The 17,661-nt window shown below is 38.7% G+C and overlaps 1 long non-coding RNA gene across 5 annotated transcripts in view; it reads right to left on the reverse strand.

The window, feature by feature from the left end:
• Positions 1–840: 840 nt before the first annotated feature.
• The window catches only part of LOC105475718 (uncharacterized), a 34,307-nt gene continuing 17,486 nt past the window's right edge, over positions 841–17,661 (reverse strand). For 4 of the 5 annotated variants that reach the window (XR_003016582.2, XR_983596.2, XR_983595.2 and 1 more), the window contains 4 exons: positions 8,945–11,096; positions 7,573–8,859; positions 6,659–6,726; positions 841–4,996 (listed from right to left, as the gene is read on the reverse strand). This is a non-coding gene — a long non-coding RNA (uncharacterized lncRNA). Of the gene's footprint in view, positions 4,997–6,658; positions 6,727–7,466; positions 8,860–8,944; positions 11,097–17,661 lie in introns of all 5 variants that reach the window. The other variant, XR_983597.2, reaches the window with a different exon arrangement.

The raw sequence follows: 17,661 nt of genomic DNA on the forward strand, positions 1-17,661 counted from the left end.
GACTATACCCTAGGTATGTTTTATATGCCTCCCTCCATCCTGCAAACAGTATTGCCCTTCTATGAGACCTGGGATGGCAACGGACACTACTTCTGATACTACTGAAGGTCCTCTCTGCATCTGTACTTTTCTCAGACTTTGGGAAATACACAAAGAGAAGTAGAGTTGAGGACCCTACTTCAGTTCCCACTTCTGTAACTGGTCAGGAAGCCCAACTTGGTCATCATAGCTGCTTTCTCCCCATCCTTTCTATGTTGTCTCTACCCACTGCCAGCAACTCAGTCAGGTAGGCTTTTATCTGATGGGATGACCAAACTTTCAATCTAGGATAATCTGAGTGTTTGATAGCCTTGGCCTTACTGTGTTGCCTCAGTTTTCCAGTGCCAGAGATTATTGGGAAAGGGAGTGTGGAGCTTGGATTAAAAGGCAGATACAGACTTAAATTTGAAAGGTTAAGAAAGGTACGCAAAGGAAGCATTAATGACTAAAATAAGTATTTTACCCGAAAGTTGAACCTGAGTCTGATCATGCTTCTAGGTTTAACTAACAATTTGCTGGTAAATACAGGAAAAAAGGCCCTGATGTTTTTAATAAATTGAGAAGAAAGCTATAGAGGAGATATTTAAAGACTAAGAAAGGCTAGGAGACTTAAGAGACATACCAACCAATTGCCATGTATGAACCTTGTTTGAATTCCAATTTCTAAAAAATAGCCTCTTCCATTTCATTAAGAGGTAAATATTCAGTAGTTTTACTTTTCATGTTTAATAATTTTATTAACCTTTATATTATTATTTATTAAATATCAATGGTAGAATTTTTAATACAAAACACTATGGGCACAATGAATAAAACTATTAATTTCAAATTTGATACATATTTTTGTTGCAGAGAAGTAAAGCAAAGTGTTCAAGAAAAGTCTTTTAAGCATGAAAATACATTTCATTAAGATAAAACCATATGGGAAAAGTAGAATATAAAGAATGCATTTATAAAGATAAAGAAATGTAAAATTTCAAGAGCTTGTTTCTATATTTTTTTAAAATAGTGAGCTAGGCATCAAATTGTTATGATACTTAGATTCTGTGGATACATTTAAAAGAGTAACATAGACCAGGGGTGATGGCTCACGCCTGTAATCCCAGCACTTTGGGAAGCCGAGGCGGGTGGATCACTTGAGGCCAGGAGTTCGAGACCAGCCTGGCCAATATGGTGAAAAAAAAATTATCTGGGTTGGTGGTGCATGCCTGCAATCACAGCTACTCAGGAGGCTGAGGTGGGAGAATTGCTTGAATCCAGGAGGTGGAAGTTGCGGTGAGCTGAGATTTCACCACTGCACGTCAGCCTGGGTGACAGAGCAAGACTCCATCTCAAAAAATTAAAAAATAAAAAATAAAAGAATGATATAACAGTAGAAATGTGCCATAAATTGTGTCCTTCATAACTGTCAAGCAAGCCAGAAATTGCGTCCTTTGTAACTGTTACAATTTGTGATTTTAAAGATGTAGATGCTACCTTAAAAGTAGTGACAGGGTCTACAGTTTCAAAATTCTTTCAGGGGAATCTAAGAAAAAGAGATGAAAAATCCTTGCTGAATCCACTAATGCTCAACAATTTTTTTGGACTTGAGTTCGTTTTCTTGCATCAATACTTATCTACTCTCCTCAGAATGCATTTTAGGAAGAAAAGCTTATATACTCTAAAAGTCTTTAATTGCTACAGTGGTACCAAGAGGCTTGTGCTTCTTAGCATCATTCGTTCATTATTCATTTACTTAATACAATTCAGTTAAGCAGATACTAGGTTCAAAACCTGTGCCAGGTCCCAGAGAAATACCCACTGGAATCAGGTACAGATCCTCCTGTTGAAGAGCCTAGCAATGATCAAATTCTTAAGCTCTGCCCTTTTGTCAATGCAGTCAGATAAGCCCAGTGAGACTCTCGCAGTAGCCTCCTGAAAATGGAAATGATCTTAAGAGGGTCTTGCACAACCATTATTGAAAATGAGTAAAAACTAAAAAATAATATTTTTTAGTTTAGAACAACTAAAAAAGGTATATTCCAAAATTATCCTTGTACTCTTAATTGAAATTGCTTCTTGGTTCTCTGGTGGCACCTCTGGAAAGACGAACTAGAAGCCAATTTATAAAGAGGTCAATGTCAGAGAAGCCATCCTTATTACTGGTAGGAAAAAAAAAACTCAAGTAGAACAGGCTACGAAGTGATATTAATAACCCAGATCTGTCACTGCATGCCCCTAGACTTTGGAAATGCCCCAAAGATTATGTGTACATGGAGTTCTGATCTGAATATGATTTATCTATAGCAGTCTGACCAGCTCTGTTGAACAGAGTCAGCTATATTTTTGGGGGCTTAGAAGATGACATTAATATTGCCCATATTTATCACTGTGAGGAGACATGGAGTTGCAAGCTGCAATTCTGAGTTCTGTGGGTACAGAGTCACAAGTGTATACTGTTTTCCGATGTGTGAATGATGCATGTGTTAAACCCAGCAAGCTTTTTTTTAAGGAAGTTTTTACTCTTCGATGTATTTCTATCTACCTGCCTTCCTTTACCCTACACAAACTCACACACTCATCTGTCCATTCTTACAGAAAATAATCCCTTCTTTGATTATTCAGAGAAAAACCCCTGTGTGACTAGGACGGTGAGGATGCAAAAGTCACTATTTCTTACTGAGCAATACTCCAGGCCTGACTCCTCTGGGGGTACATCAACAGGATGCAGTTCTGCAACTTTGTTTTTTATTAGTTTTGTGTTTTGTTTTGTTTTGTTTTGTTCTTAGTAATCAGAAGAGCAATCGCCCACCCATCCACTCAGCGATTACTTAAAACATCAAGAAGGGATCTAGCCCACTGTTCTCAGTGATGGGCTCTAGGCATGATAAACCAGGCATTTCTGCTTGTCAACATTATTCACTCACTCTTTCAACAAATGCTTATTGACCACCTGTGGTATGCAAAGCCGTGGGCCAAGCATTAGGGAGAACAGTCTGTATTTCACAGATTCTGAAACAGTTATTTTTCAACATTTGAATGTCTCTGAATTTGGGGAGTTTACTTGGCAAGGCTTTTTTTCTTTCTCAGTGATACCTAAAGCAATGCTGTCTTACAATCAATGGCCTCTCAGATTTGATAAAAGACCACATTGTCCATGACATCTCTGCTTTCACCAAAAAAGGGATTATACAGAATAAGAGGAGGTAAAACTCAGCTATCAGTGGGCTTTTCACTGATTGTCAACTTTTAGAGCAAGAGAAGTCTGAGCTTCTGTGGTTTGAAGATGATCTGTGTATTTCATTTCCTCGTGCCCTCCCTGGCTTTACAAGCTGTCATAACTTCACATGGATTACCTATTATTATCCTATAGTTCTTAAAATCTCAAATGACTTTTTTATTGAAGTTGGGTGTGTGTGTGTGTGTGTGTGTGTGTGTGTGTGTGTGTGTGTGTGTGGTGCTTTCTACAAAATAATTCATTAGGAAATTGATTTTTCATCCATTATTGAAGCCATAATTTGAGGAGACTGTTTCTTAGAATATATCTACCACATGCCAGTGGAAACTAGTTAAAATATTTTTATTAAAGCAAAATAAAGGTTATTTTTGTTGTTTTTGTTTTCCCTTTATTCATCCAAACGTTTACAAACTCCCTATGATGCATCAGACACTGTTAAGTACTGTTGGGAGACAGTGACAAATTGGATACAGTTTTTGCATTCAAAGGACTTAAAATTAAAGGAAGGGTAAAACCTATAACTACCAATGCTCATATAAGGAAGAATGAGTGAGTCCTGAGGCCAAGATCCAAGAATATCTGAACGAAATCTGCATCATTCCATGGCACTACATCTACCATTAAATATCACAAAACAAAAGCTGTTCTTCCTTTCCCCGGAAACACGGCCGCATCAGGTCTACCCAGGTAGACCACAGAATGATGAACCGAAACAGCCCTTCTGTGGTTGATATACAGAGACAACTCCCATCCCCTGGTGGATAGAAAGGACCACATATTTTGAAAACTTTACAATAAGCCAAGTGTTCCATGCCTCACACACCTGCTGTCATTGGTTTCCACCCACTGATCCGTGTTACCACTGTAGTGGTTTCTACACACTGATTGGTATTTCTACCCAGTAGTCAAGGTGTTCCCCTGTTCTCCTTCCATAATGTTTTGTACCCTTTCACCCCTGCTCAGCTTCTCCCAGACCCCTCCCTCGCGACTTTTTAAACTGGCTTTCAGAGTCTTTCATCTTTAATTCCCTTGTAAAATGCTCCCTCTCCTTTGTTTGAACTACAAGCTCTTTGAAGACAGGAACCAAGCCTGGATGATACAGAGCAGACAATGAAAATACGTTTTGCTTTGTCAAGGAAGGATGATAAAGAAGAGAAAATAGCTTCTCTTCTTGAATACAGGAGTTTAGGAAACTGAAAAAAGCTTTGACACACCCACAGAGCAGCACGTTTTACCAAAGAAGGCTGAAAAAGTTCAATCCTGGGTTTCCTCTCCTGGAACTGTCTGAGACCAGTGAACCTTAATCTTCTTTTTTGTCCCAGCACACATGACAGTTGATAGTCACATGAATAACAGATTGTTGCGAGCAAAGTCAATTTATCTGGAATTCTCACATGATTGACTTTCAAACCACCCTTCTGTCTTACTTGCTATGCAAGTGATTAAAAGTGAATCTAATAAAGAGATAATATTGAATCCATTCTAATCTATGGGGGAAAAGTAAACCCACTTGGCAGATTTTGCCATTTCATATTTAGTAACATGCTTCTTGAGACAAACCAGTCTGTGGATGCTCCAACGTTGTCTTCAGCCCCTGGCCCGGCACACCCTCAGGACAGCTTAGCTTGCTGGCCACCTCCTGCTCCAAGACCCAGAAGTCAGAATCCACAGCAACAGGAGCTCTTCCCACATCTGGGGCCCAGAAATGGTTCTACTTTCTTCTTTCAGTGCATAAAGGATCTGTAAACAAAAGGAACAAAAGAAAAGCAGAAACATTATCAACATGAAAAGAAAACCATCCATTCTAAATATGTCCATTTATTTCAAAACAAAGCACACAAACATGAAGCTTTATTTCTAGTATATCCAGGTTTATGGTGCCTAATTTGTAGAGCATCCCATCTTGGGGGGCCAGCTTTTATAACATTTGTTGAGTAAAATTAACTGACTTGTGATTTTTCTTCTAGTGATGATCTGAATATGATTTATCTATAGCAGTCTGATTTATTTAATGAATAATAGCAGCCTGTCTATTTAATAAATCGGTGCATCATGTCAAGGGCTTCTGCCTGGACTTGAAGGTCGCCCTTCATGAGGAGCCAATGTTTGTAGTTTATTTGAAACTCAAATTGAACTGGGTGTTTTGTGTTTTATCTGGAATCTTATCCCTAGAGACCGTTGCTTGGGATTCACCAAACACTATATCCACTACTTCTGATCACAAGGATTTGAAGAAATAAGTACTTAATAATGGTGGCACGTCAAGTATTGGGGATCCTATCAAGAAGAAGGATTGGGGGACCTCTTCACATCTCAGAAATCACAATACAGGAGGGGGCTCTACTTTCTATATGGAAGGGGACCCACATCATCATAGGTGAGAAGAGAAGGCAGCAGCCAGCAACAAAATTAAAGATCAGAGAGAAGCCAAACCCTTCAGGAACCACAGCGGATACCGTCTTCTGGGCCGCGTACCGGGCCCCCTGTGCCACCCTTCCCTCCTGAGCCTCTGAGAAAGTCGACAATAAGACTGTAGTTCAGTGGTTTGAAAGCCATAATATTCTGACAGAGGCTCAATTTATGTTCAGCATTTTTTCTTTTGCATCCCAGTCAGGACTTTCACTCAAGTTCTCTTAAAGGAAGGTAAATATTTACAGGAGGAAAATGGCACTAGGTGCCTTGATAAGCTCAAAAAAAAAAAAAACAGTTAAATTGGTGTGTGGATCTTTTTTTTTTTTTTTTTTTTTGAAACCGAGTTTCGCTCTTGTTGCCCAGGCTGGAGTGCAATGGCACAACCTTGGCTCACCACAACCTCCACCTCCCGGGTTCAAGCAATTCTCTTGCCTCAGCCTCCCGAGTAGCTGGGATTACAGGCATGCACCACCACGCTCAGCTAATTTTGTATTTTTAGTAGAGACACGGTTTTTCAAGTTGGTCAGGCTCGTCTCAAACTTCTGACCTCAGGCGATCTGCCTGCCTCAGCCTCCCAAAGTGCTGGGTTTACAGGCGTGAGCCACCACGCCCAGCCCGCGTGTGGAACATTTAATCACCATATCTGGAATATATAAACATGGTATATATTATCTTTGCCACCCCCTGCTTTTTTGTAGCCTCAAAATTTGATCCAAGACTGGGAGTTAAAAAGTCCCATTTTGTGTAATCAGGTTCTGGTTGAACATGATTGCTGAATTATTTTAAATTAAAGACATATGTTTGGGGGTTGAGCTATATGTATTATTTCAGGATGGTGTCCATTAGGTCTTATCCACAGGGGCTATCTTCAACTTTTGCCACATTCAATGCATTCTTTATACATCAGTATTTTCAAAATGGTGAATCATATGTAAGGGAAAATTGGAGGGAATATGGTACTCGTTAAATGGTGATTTTTTTGAAAATTACCTTGAATGCATTATTCAAACCTGTTTCCAGTCTCCCCTGCTAAGGGCCCACTGCTGGTTGGAAAAGTTCTGTGGGGGGAGAAAAAAGAATATTTTAAAGTCAATAACAATGCATAAATAAATAAAATCCTACAGTTGTGCAAGGCCCTTTTGCAAGCCTAAATCTTTGAAGACTTCATAACTGAATCAACATTTACTTTAACTCCTTGTCAGCCCTAAACACTTTAAATGTCTTAATTGCAGATCTAAATCATTGTGGCTGCCATCGGTTTTTCACTCTGAATGCAGATGTCCCTGAACTGAGGCTTTGTCAGGCTTCACCTCGTAAGGGCAGCCTGTCTATTTAATAAATCGTTGCATCATGTCAAGGGCTTCTGCCTGGACTTGAAGGTCGCCCTTCATGAGGAGCAGTCAGGGTGAGGGAAACTGTATGGCTGAGTTCATCTGTTGGCCCAACCACAGCAGACATCCCTCTACTCCAAAGATCTCCTTCCTGCTAGAGCTGGCGCATCTGCTGCATGGTTATTCATTTGCACAGCTTTATGGAGGTACTATTTACATACCATAAAACTCACTCTTTTGAAGTCAAAACTCCATGATTTTTTTCATAAATATTCAGAGTTGTGCAACCATCACTGCAATCTAATTTTAGAGCAATTCCATCACCCCCGAAATAAACCTCGTGCCCATTTGCAGTCACTCCCTCTTCCCACCTCTGGCCCATGGCAGTCACTAATTTTTCTGTCTCTTATAGATTTGCTTTTTCTGGACATTTTATATACATGGAATCATACAATATGTGATCTGACCTTTTTCACTTTGCATAACTTTGAGATGTGTTCACGTATCATGTAGCAATACTTTTTTTCATTGCAAGTAATATTCCATTGTGTAGATATACCATATTTTGCTCACCCAGGCATCCACCGATAGACATTCATTTGGGTCACTTCCACTTTGCAGCTGTTATGAAACAACCTTCTGTGAACATATGGGTATTTTTTAATGAATCGAAGGTCAGATTGCTATCGTCATTCGCAGTCAACTTTAAGTTGAGCTTACTCTTTTTTCAAGAAGTTACCCATATTTTTGTTAAAGCTGCCTGTTGGAACATTCCAGAATAAAGTAGACTCCTGAGTGCTTCAAAAAATATTATTTGTCAGAGTGAGACCTTCGGTGATTCCATGGCATGAAGTGGTTAAACATAAGGGAGGGAACCATTGGAAGGAAGTTTCAAGACCAAAAGCGATTTGAAGAGCAGCAGGAACCCCTTCTATGCCAGTCATGACCCAGAGTCTAAAGAGCTCAGACCCACATGCGCCTGCCACGCAAGTATTCCTTCTGGCAGCCTCAGCACTGCCTGACTTCTGAAAGCCCTGCTGACTTAAATAACGTGGGGGCTACTCAGGGAGAAGTCAAGTTGGAAGTGGCAGGGGAGGTGAACAGGTCATAACACAGGGAACAGAATTGTCAGGTTTTGTTTATTTTCATGTCTTCTAAGACTTCAGCGACTGATAGGAGAGGCCGACCATTCTTCCATCGAGGAAGGAGTGTTGTACTTGATGCGGAAGCAGCTAGATCAAAAGGCGCCCTTCTACGTTGCCCCAAATCACCCATCTAGAGCCATGAAAAATCCGTGTTATGAGAAATCCTTTCCCCAGAAATCATCATGGAAAGCAGGCATATAAGAAGCAAGCTGGTTTAGGAAATGTGATGTTGATCAAAAGGAAAGCCCCGCGTCCTGGGCCTGGCACAGCTCTAACTCTGACTGTGGCCTTGGGCAGGTCACTCACCACTCTGGGCCTCGGCTTCCTCATTGTGAAATGAGGGAGACTGACATCTGGATTTCTGCCTGAGGCTTTTTTCCCACATCCAATATTCTGTTTCTCTGACGACTGTGAAAACTGATACTTTTGAAACCCATATTTAAAAGTGAAACCAGTATCATCATCCCGTTGGCAATCAAGCTACTGATGTCAAGAGGCATGACCTGGAACGCCAACTGGTGAATAATTAGCATGAGGAACACAAGGTTTTTAAAATGCTTCCCAGTGGCACCCCTACTCTGTTTTGCAGATGGAAACATTGTGGTTGATTTTTTTTACATATTATCTTGCAGGTTGTTTAGCTTCTTTGTGTCGGAGTTAGGAATTGACCCAACATTTTAGGGCTTCCAGACCTTTACTGCATCAATCAGATTGCCTAGGAGAAAGAAAACAATCATTCAAGAGCCTGTATAAAATAAGCCGGCATTAAAAAAAAAAAAAGAAAGAAAAGAAACTCTGACCTTCTAGCCAAAAACAAAAAGCCGTATTTTTCTTGTTTTTACTTTATGATTTAGGTTCTTATTGGAATGATGAGATCCTGTTGGAGAAAGAGGATGAAGGGTGGTTACAGTCTGATAATAAATGATGAGGCTGATGGACTCCCAAGAAGAAAGAATGTTCCTGTTGAGAAGAACGTCAGCATGTCTCTTCCTCCCTTTTTCTCAGTTGCTTATGTTCTCTCTTGCCCGTGGAGCGATCTGACATCTCTTGGCCAGGCTCTCAGACACATAGCCAGCTTCCGAGGGCTTAACATGCTTTCATTAGGACTTTCAAGTACATATCTTGCTGGAAGCCAACAATCTCGGTACACTTCCCCATGGCAACAACCAGCGTTGGAGTTCACAGGGACGCCTGCTCCTTTGAATTCCATAAAGAGTATTCCAGAGCCCTGGATTTTGACTGTCCTCCAAAGCCAGTGGCCAGCCTGGTAGTGAAGGAAATCTGGGGACAGATGGTATGAAATTGAAATCACATAATTGCTACCCTCTCCCAAATACTGGCCTATTATGTTGGCGAGTCTCCACAAAGCTCTGTGGCACTCATGCTGGTCTTGCTGGAGGGCTGCATCTTAAACATGGGTGCCTGAACATCAGGGCTGATGAAGAGCTGGCCCATTAAGAGGAACTGCATCAATGTCGTGTGGTCCCTCCGTGACCATCAGATCCACATGTACATTTGAAGAAGTCCTCATGCCACTGGATCAATGACAAGGTCTCTTTCAACTTAGACCCATCTGTTGTTGAAGAACTACTGTATTTGTGAGAAGCCATTCTGAGGTGGAAAGGGAGCCTGATCTTTGGGGGAAAACATGGCTACAGGGGTTCTTTCCTCTGAAAATCTGTAAATGTAGCTAAAAGTTACTTCAGGAGAAAAACCCATCGGTAGCAAGCACTTGGCATCATGGAAAGATCCCGACATCCTCTTTTGATTTACTGTAGATGTCTGGCAATCTCTCTTTGCTTCCCCTCTCTCATTGTAAGATGGTCAGTGTTCGTGTTATAAACCAACATTTGCCTGACTGAGCTGAATTCTTGTCAACCTCTGAAACTGCTGAGTGGGGAATGGAAGAAAGTGAGGGGAGGAGGAAGGCCCCTGGTGCACCCTAGAGGAACAGCCCAGATTCCAGTTGAAATCTACATGAGGCTGGCTGATTCTGCTTCTTCCAATCCTCAACTTTCATCAATGCCAGCAACAGCGTATGGGGCAATAGGATGCTTTGGTTGGCATCGACTCCTGTCCTGATAGTGTTAGTTTATTTTCATGGCAAATAATTATATTCTCTCCTTTCCTAAATATTTCAAAATGGTGCAAATAATATATAAATCCATAGACATAAAAGTCATTAGATTCTTCAAGCAAAGGATTTTTAAGAGTACACAAAATGACATATTAGATTTCTCCAAGCTCTTACTCAAAAAAGCAAATAAAAATTTATTTATTAAAACATGTTAGTCTCATTTTACCCTATTGTCATGCAAAAGGAGGAAGAAAGGCAGAGAATTCAGAGTTTAATAATTTGTATTTTAAAGTGCCTCTTCCACTGCTTATTACTTGGATGATTAAAAAGAGACTGAATTTCAATTGTCTTATTTGAAAAAGTCAGTATGATAATAGTAAATAAAAATAACAGCAATTTTAAGGGATTCTTGTAAACATCAAAAATGTTATTATTGTAAATATTAATAGTGCATGCTTTTTAAATCATAAGGCCTTAAACAAAAACTGGTTATTATTGTCCATGGAGAATAAAAGTGAATTCACCAAAACATCTGGAAAAGGTTTGTCTTTTGCGCGGGGTTGTTTTTAGTGCAAGATGTAAAGAAAAATTCTGAAAATAGCATGAAGAGAAGTGAGCTAGTTTCAACAACTTCTTTGTCTGCATTTCTCTCTTTCTGATTATGTCTCCAAAACTTCCTCGCTTCTTCAGTCGAATTCTCTATATTTCAGAAACAGGGAGACACTGTTGTCAAAAGAACTCAGACTTGTGTTTGAGACAATCCTCCTGCCGTCTCCCATCTCTTCCAACACCTTTCCTCAGAGATCAGATACATTTTCCTGGCAAGATGTTCATTATCAGAGGTTGCTTTGCAATTTCCTACAATTTCTGTTCACCTGCAAATAAAACCATGCCTTTATTTTAGGATACAGAGAAAGCTTTTAAGAACAGAAATTAAAGTCAAGCGTGGATAAATTTTATGCATGGCAAATATAGACTTTGATAACATTGTCTCCATCAGGGTTTATTGTAAATGATTCATCACTTTCTTACTCATGTTATTGATAGAAATACTGGAGTTCTCAGTTTGTAAATTAATAAAACCCCTTATCGACAGCACAATATTCATTTAATAATATATTCCTAACACAGACCCATTGTATGAACATACATTGATTGCATTCTTAAATGGATCACATTACTGCATTTTTATCTATGGGGTTGGAATTATGCATCCCTCTAGAAGCCAGAAGTGCCATGAATTTTCTTTAGCTAATTCAGAGCGAAAAGGGTGAAAAGACTGGGGGCCAGGAGGCAAGACAGCATGGTGTTCAAAAGAAAGGGGGCTTAAGATTTTGAGAAAAGAGGCCTGAGATGCTAAAGCACTGTGCCTTCTTCAGCTTACACTGCCAAAAGTCTTTATGGAAAGTATAGTCTTTGGATTGCACTGGCCATCCTATGGCCAAAACAGTAAGATGTTCTTTAAAATGTTCATTTTCATCTACATGTTAAAGAGACAAGCAGCAAGCTTTAGCAATCCTGCTACCTAAGTAGTTCTGAACTTTTTCTAAGGGAGATGGGCAAGGATACTTTTGAAACTGATGAAGATTCCTCTTCCAAGCAAAAAGCAAATATAAAACATTGCCTAACAATTCAGGCATTTTATGAATTGCCTGAACCCCATTTACTTCAGTTATTAAAAATAGCTGGAGTGCTCCATGCCTCCTGAATGTACCCCTTTCTTAGCTATTTTTCACATAAATAATGATCATGTTAACAATGGAAGCTCTCCTTTATATGAAGCCATATGTCATAAATAGTATGTGATATGATTTATATGGTCAATAGTATCAATAAGTATCCTAGTCATATGTAATAAATAGTAATCTTTTTTCTAAACCTTTTTAGCCCTTAATGGTCAGTCAAGGACGAAGACATCATCCTTTTATTAATTTTTTAAATATCATAAAGTTAATAAAAAGTAAAACTATTTTCTGGAAAAAATTCCCCAATTCTTTGCTTTCCAGAAAGAATCTACATCTCTATATCTATTTATTTAACTATCAGTCATCACTGCAACCAACACTTTTCTAGCAATGAAACAAGTAAAATCAATGTGAGAGGAAAATCCTAATTAAAGAAATCCTAGCTAAAGAAAGACATAAAGGCCGGGCGCGGTGGCTCACGCCTGTAATCCCAGCACTTTGGGAGGCCGAGGCGGGCGGATCACAAGGTCAGGAGATCGAGACCACGGTGAAACCCCGTCTCTACTAAAAACACAAAAAATTAGCCGGGCGCGGTAGTGGGCGCCTGTAGTCCCAGCTACTCAGGAGGCTGAGGCAGGAGAATGGCGTGAACCCGGAAGGCGAAGCTTGCAGTGAGCCGAGGTCGCGCCACTGCACTCCAGCCTTGGGGGGACACAGCGAGACTCCGTCTCCAAAAAAAAAAAAAAGAAAGAGATAAAGAATTTAGTAATTCCTTTGTGTGGAAAATGGGTGAGGAGTAAAGCTCTTTTATAAGAAACAATTTTTCTATGCAAATAAAAACTTAGTTTTATTTTTTGAACACAGTACTCTATTATTTTTGAATAATGACAGAAGACTTAATGTGTCAGTTTTTTCCTCGTTTAATGAGAACTAAGGGCCACCAATACTTTTTTTTTATAAGATACATCAAAAGCACATAAAGATCCTTCAAATTTTACCAAAGGTTTTCATTTAATTAAACTGACTTATTAAAAAGATGTTATTTTATTCTGAAATAAATAGTTGCATAAATTAATATTCTTCTTTGTTAACAATTTAAAAAACATTTCTTAGTATAAAAAATCAAAAGCAGCTATTGCCAAGTTAAACTTCAAAAATTAACTTCAAACAACTGAAAATTATAAAAGGCATGTATTTTGGTTTTCTTTATTGTATCCCCAGGTAAATTATGGTAAGTATAGTCTTTGGCTTTACTCATGCCATAAAGCCTCAAGTTACTGCTCAAAGAAACAAGGAAGAAAATAATTATATATGGGTAGATTATATTGTGAGAATACTGTATAAGTATACTTTAAATGGAGTTGCCAAGATGGTTGCTTTATATAAAAAAAGTTCATAAAACATACAATTCATAAGTGGACTCTTCTGCATTAGTAGAGTGAATGTTTCATTTTCAGAATTACAGATGTATAAAAATCATACTTCCCTGCTTATGAAGTACCAGTAAACGTCCTCATGTTCTGTAAAATCTTAAATGCTGGAGGCCAACACTCACAAAATGTAATAATATTTCCGCTAAAAAAGCCAACTTTTTTTTTAATGAGGAAAAGAAATCAAACATATACATCCTAAGTGCAATATTTCCAAACTTTTAAAAAAGGACAGTATGTGAAATTGCCAATTCTATATTTTTAATTTGCTCTTGTTTGCTGAAATAATTCTATTTACAGTAATGAATGGGATTGTTACATACATACTGATGTGACTGGCTCATATGGTCCTACCTTGCTTTGAAGGAAGCCAGCCCTTATTGGAAAAAGACAACAAGGTAAAATAAGAATGAGATTTTTTTTTTAATGTTTATGAAGCAAAACAAACAAACAGATAACCTCACCAGAACAAAAAGCAGGAACAACTCTCTTTCTTTTAAACACCTGTTACCGTTAAACTCTGGGGACTTCATGCAACTGGGTGCCTGAGCAATATCCGTGGTGCGTGCCTTACAAATGAGTAGTATGCTAAGTTTCTCTTTCATAATTTGGAATGAAGAACTTTTTTCTTAGAATCAAATATTCCACTGGATAGGAGGATTCTCTGGTTGACTCACAAAATTCAAAACAACCCACAGTTTAGCTTGCCTTATATATGAATAATGTTTAAGCAGCAAACAACCACCAGATAAAATACTTTCTATAGAAAAATGCACTCTGTATTCCATCTCAGGGTGCCAGACGTAGCTCAGAACAACCCAGAGGAGTGACTAGCAGTTGGAGGGAGGAAGGAAGAACATGTTGGTCAGCTAATCTTGACCACCATAAATTCCTACATTCTGTAATGTTGTTTGGAAAAGGTAATATTGTCTACAGCCATACTACTCTGAACACACCCAATCTCATCTGAAAAGAGTAAAATTGTGACTCTCATAAGAAGATAAAATGACCTTGTTTCCAAGATTTTATTTAGCTCATTAATTAATAAGAGATAAATAAGATGTTATCATCAGATCAAAGAAGAATTCAACAATCCACATATATATGGGCAATAGGGAATGCCAGAAATAATTTACAAGATGCAAAAGGATCTATCTGCAGGCAATGATCAATTACATTCCACCAGATATAACAAATTTGACTTCTATAGATAAGAATTATTTTCCTCATTATCAGTTTTCTACAACTTTCAAAACTATAAAATAGCTCAAGAACAATAAAACGTGGAGGTAACCCCAATTATATCCATCTAATTAGACAGGACACTTTTCTTTTATCTGTTTCAAAGTACTTCATAATTTTCCCTGGCAATATATACAACAGTAGAGTCTATTAAGACCATCACATCCTTGATGTTGTGAATTGGGAAGGAAATACCGAATTCCAGATAGAAATACTCCCACTGTCTATTAATAAAGGCTATAATACCAGTGCTGTCCAGTAGAAATACAATGCAAGCTACAAATGCAGCCACATTTTAAAAAACATAGAAATTGTTAATTTAATTGTTAAGTTTAATAAAATATGTAAATAACTAAATGCAAAGTATTATCTCAACATATAATCAATAAGAAAAAAAATCAATGAGATATTTTACGTTCTTTTTTACATTGTGTGTCTTCAAAAGCCCATCTGTGTTTTATACTTACAGCACATCTGAATTCAGACTAGCCACATTTCATATGCCTTACTGGCCATATGTGGCCAGTGGCTACTGAACAGCACAGGTCTACAGAAATCAAACATTGGCGAGCTAGCTAAGCTTTGCAGGGTTTGGAATATTAATTAAAGCATTTTAGGTTTGTTCCCAACTTATTTTCAAGATAGCCAGGTTCTCAGATATCCTCCTTTTAAAATGAAGCATGATCAACACCTGAGGAAATTATACAGGTATACCTCCGAGATATTTCAGATTCAGTTCCAGTCACTGCAATGAAGTGAGTCACACAAAAATGTTTTGGTTTCCCACAGCATACAGAAGTTATGTTTACACTATACTGTACTTTATTAAGTGGATAATATGTCTAAAAAGGAATGTGCATACCTTCATTAAAAACAGCTTATTGATTAAAAAAAAAAGCTAACGATCATCTGAGCCTGCAGTGAGTCGTCATCTTTTGCTGGTGGAGGGTCTTGCCTCAGTATTGATGACTGTGACATATCAGGGTGGTTGTTGCTGAAGATTGGGGTGGTTGTGACAATTTCTTAAACTAACACAACAGTGAAGTTTGCCACATCAATGAACTCTTCCTTTCATAAGAGATTTCTCTGTAGCACGTGATTCTATTTGATAGCAGTTTACCCACAGTAGAACTTCTTTCACAGTTGGAGTCAGTCCTCTCAAACCCTGCCACTGCTTTATCAACTAACCTTATGTAATGTTCTAAATTGTTTGTTGTCATTTCAACAATGTTCACAGAATCTTCACCAGGAGTAGAAACCACTTTCTTTGTTCATCCGTAAGAAGCAACTCCTCATCAATTCAAGTTTGATTATGAGATTGCAGCAAGTCACTCACATCTTCAGGGTACACTTCCACTTCTAGTTCTCTTGCTATTTCCACCACATCAGCAGTGACTACCTCCACTGAAGTCTTGAACCACTCAAAGTCATCTATGAGAGTTGGAATCAACTTCTTTCAAACTCCCATTAAAGTTGATATTTTGACCTCTTCCCTTGACTCATGAATGCTCTTAACAGCATCTGAATGGTGAATCCTTTCCATGCAGTTTTTGATTTACTTTGCCCCGGTCCATCAGAGGAATCACTTTCTATGGCAGTTATAGCCTTATTAAATGTTTCTCTTAGATAGGACTTGAAAGATGAAACTACTTCTTCATCCATGGGTTGCAGAATGGATGTGGTACTAGCAGGCATGAAAACAGCATTAATCTTGTGCATCTCTATCAGAGCTCTTGGGTGACCAGATGCATTATCAATGAGCAGTAATATTTTGAAAGGCATCTTCCTGAGCAGTAGGTCTCAACAGTGTGCTTAAAATATTCAGTAAACTCATGCTGTAGACAGATGTGCTGTTACCCAGGCTTTGTTATTTTATTTACAGAGCCCAGGCAGACTAGATTTAGCATAATTCTTAAAGGCCTTGGAATTTTCAGAATGGTAAATGAGCATTGGCTTCAATTTCAAGTCACCAGTTGCATTAGCCCCTAACAAGAGAGTCAGACTGTCCCTTGAAGCTTTGAAGCCAGGCATTGGCTTCATCTCTCTAGCTTTCAAAGTGCTAGGTGGCATCTTCTTCCAAGAGAAAGCTGTTTCATCTACATTGAAATTTTGTTCAGTGTAGCCACTTTCATCAATGATCTTAGCTAGATCTGGATAACTTACTACAGCTTCTCCATCAGCACTTGCTAGCTCATCTTGCACTTATGTTATGAAGACACCTTCTCATCTTAAACCTCATGAACCACTCTCTGTTAGCTTCAGACTTTTCTTCTGTAGTTCCCTCACCTCTCTTGGACTTCATAGAATTGAAAAGAGTGACAGTCTTGCTCTGGATTAGATTTTGTTTCAAGGGAATGTGGTGGCTGGTTTGATCTTCTATAAAGATCATTCAAACGTTCTCCCTATTAGCAATAAGGCTGCTTCACTTTATTTTCATTCATGTGTTTACTTTTAATTTCCTTTAAGAGTTGTTTCTTCACATTCACAACTTGGCTGAGTGGTGCGGGAGGCTGAACTTTCAGCCTATCTCAGCTTTAAGCATGCCTTCCTCCCTAAGCCTAATCATTCTAGCTTTTGATAAAGAGACATATGACTCTTCCTTTCACTTGAACATTTAGAGGCTAATGTAGGGTTATTCATTAGCCTAATTTCAATATTTTTGTGTCTCAAGGAACAGGGAGGCCTGAGGAGAGGGAGAGAGTCAGGGAAGGGCCAATCAGAATGGCTGGCAGTGGGGCTGTCAGAACAGAATTTATCAATGAAGCTCACCATCTTATATGGGCACGATTCATGGTGTTCCAAAGCAGTGATAATAATGACATCAAAGATCACGGATCACCAAAACAGAAACAATAATCATGTAAAAGTTTGAAATATTGTGAGAGTTACCAAAATGTGACACGCAGACACTAGTGAGCATATGCTGTTGGAAAAATGGCACCAACAGAGTTGCCAGACACAGGATTGCCACAAATCTTCAATTTGTGAAAAATGCAGTACCTGCAAAGTGCAATGAAGTAGAGCGTGATAGAACGAGGATGGCCTGTGGCTGAAATGGCTGTCAGTGCAACCCCATGGATGTC

This window comes from Macaca nemestrina, chromosome 4, assembly GCF_043159975.1.
Source record: "Macaca nemestrina isolate mMacNem1 chromosome 4, mMacNem.hap1, whole genome shotgun sequence".
Lineage (NCBI taxonomy): Eukaryota > Metazoa > Chordata > Mammalia > Primates > Cercopithecidae > Macaca > Macaca nemestrina.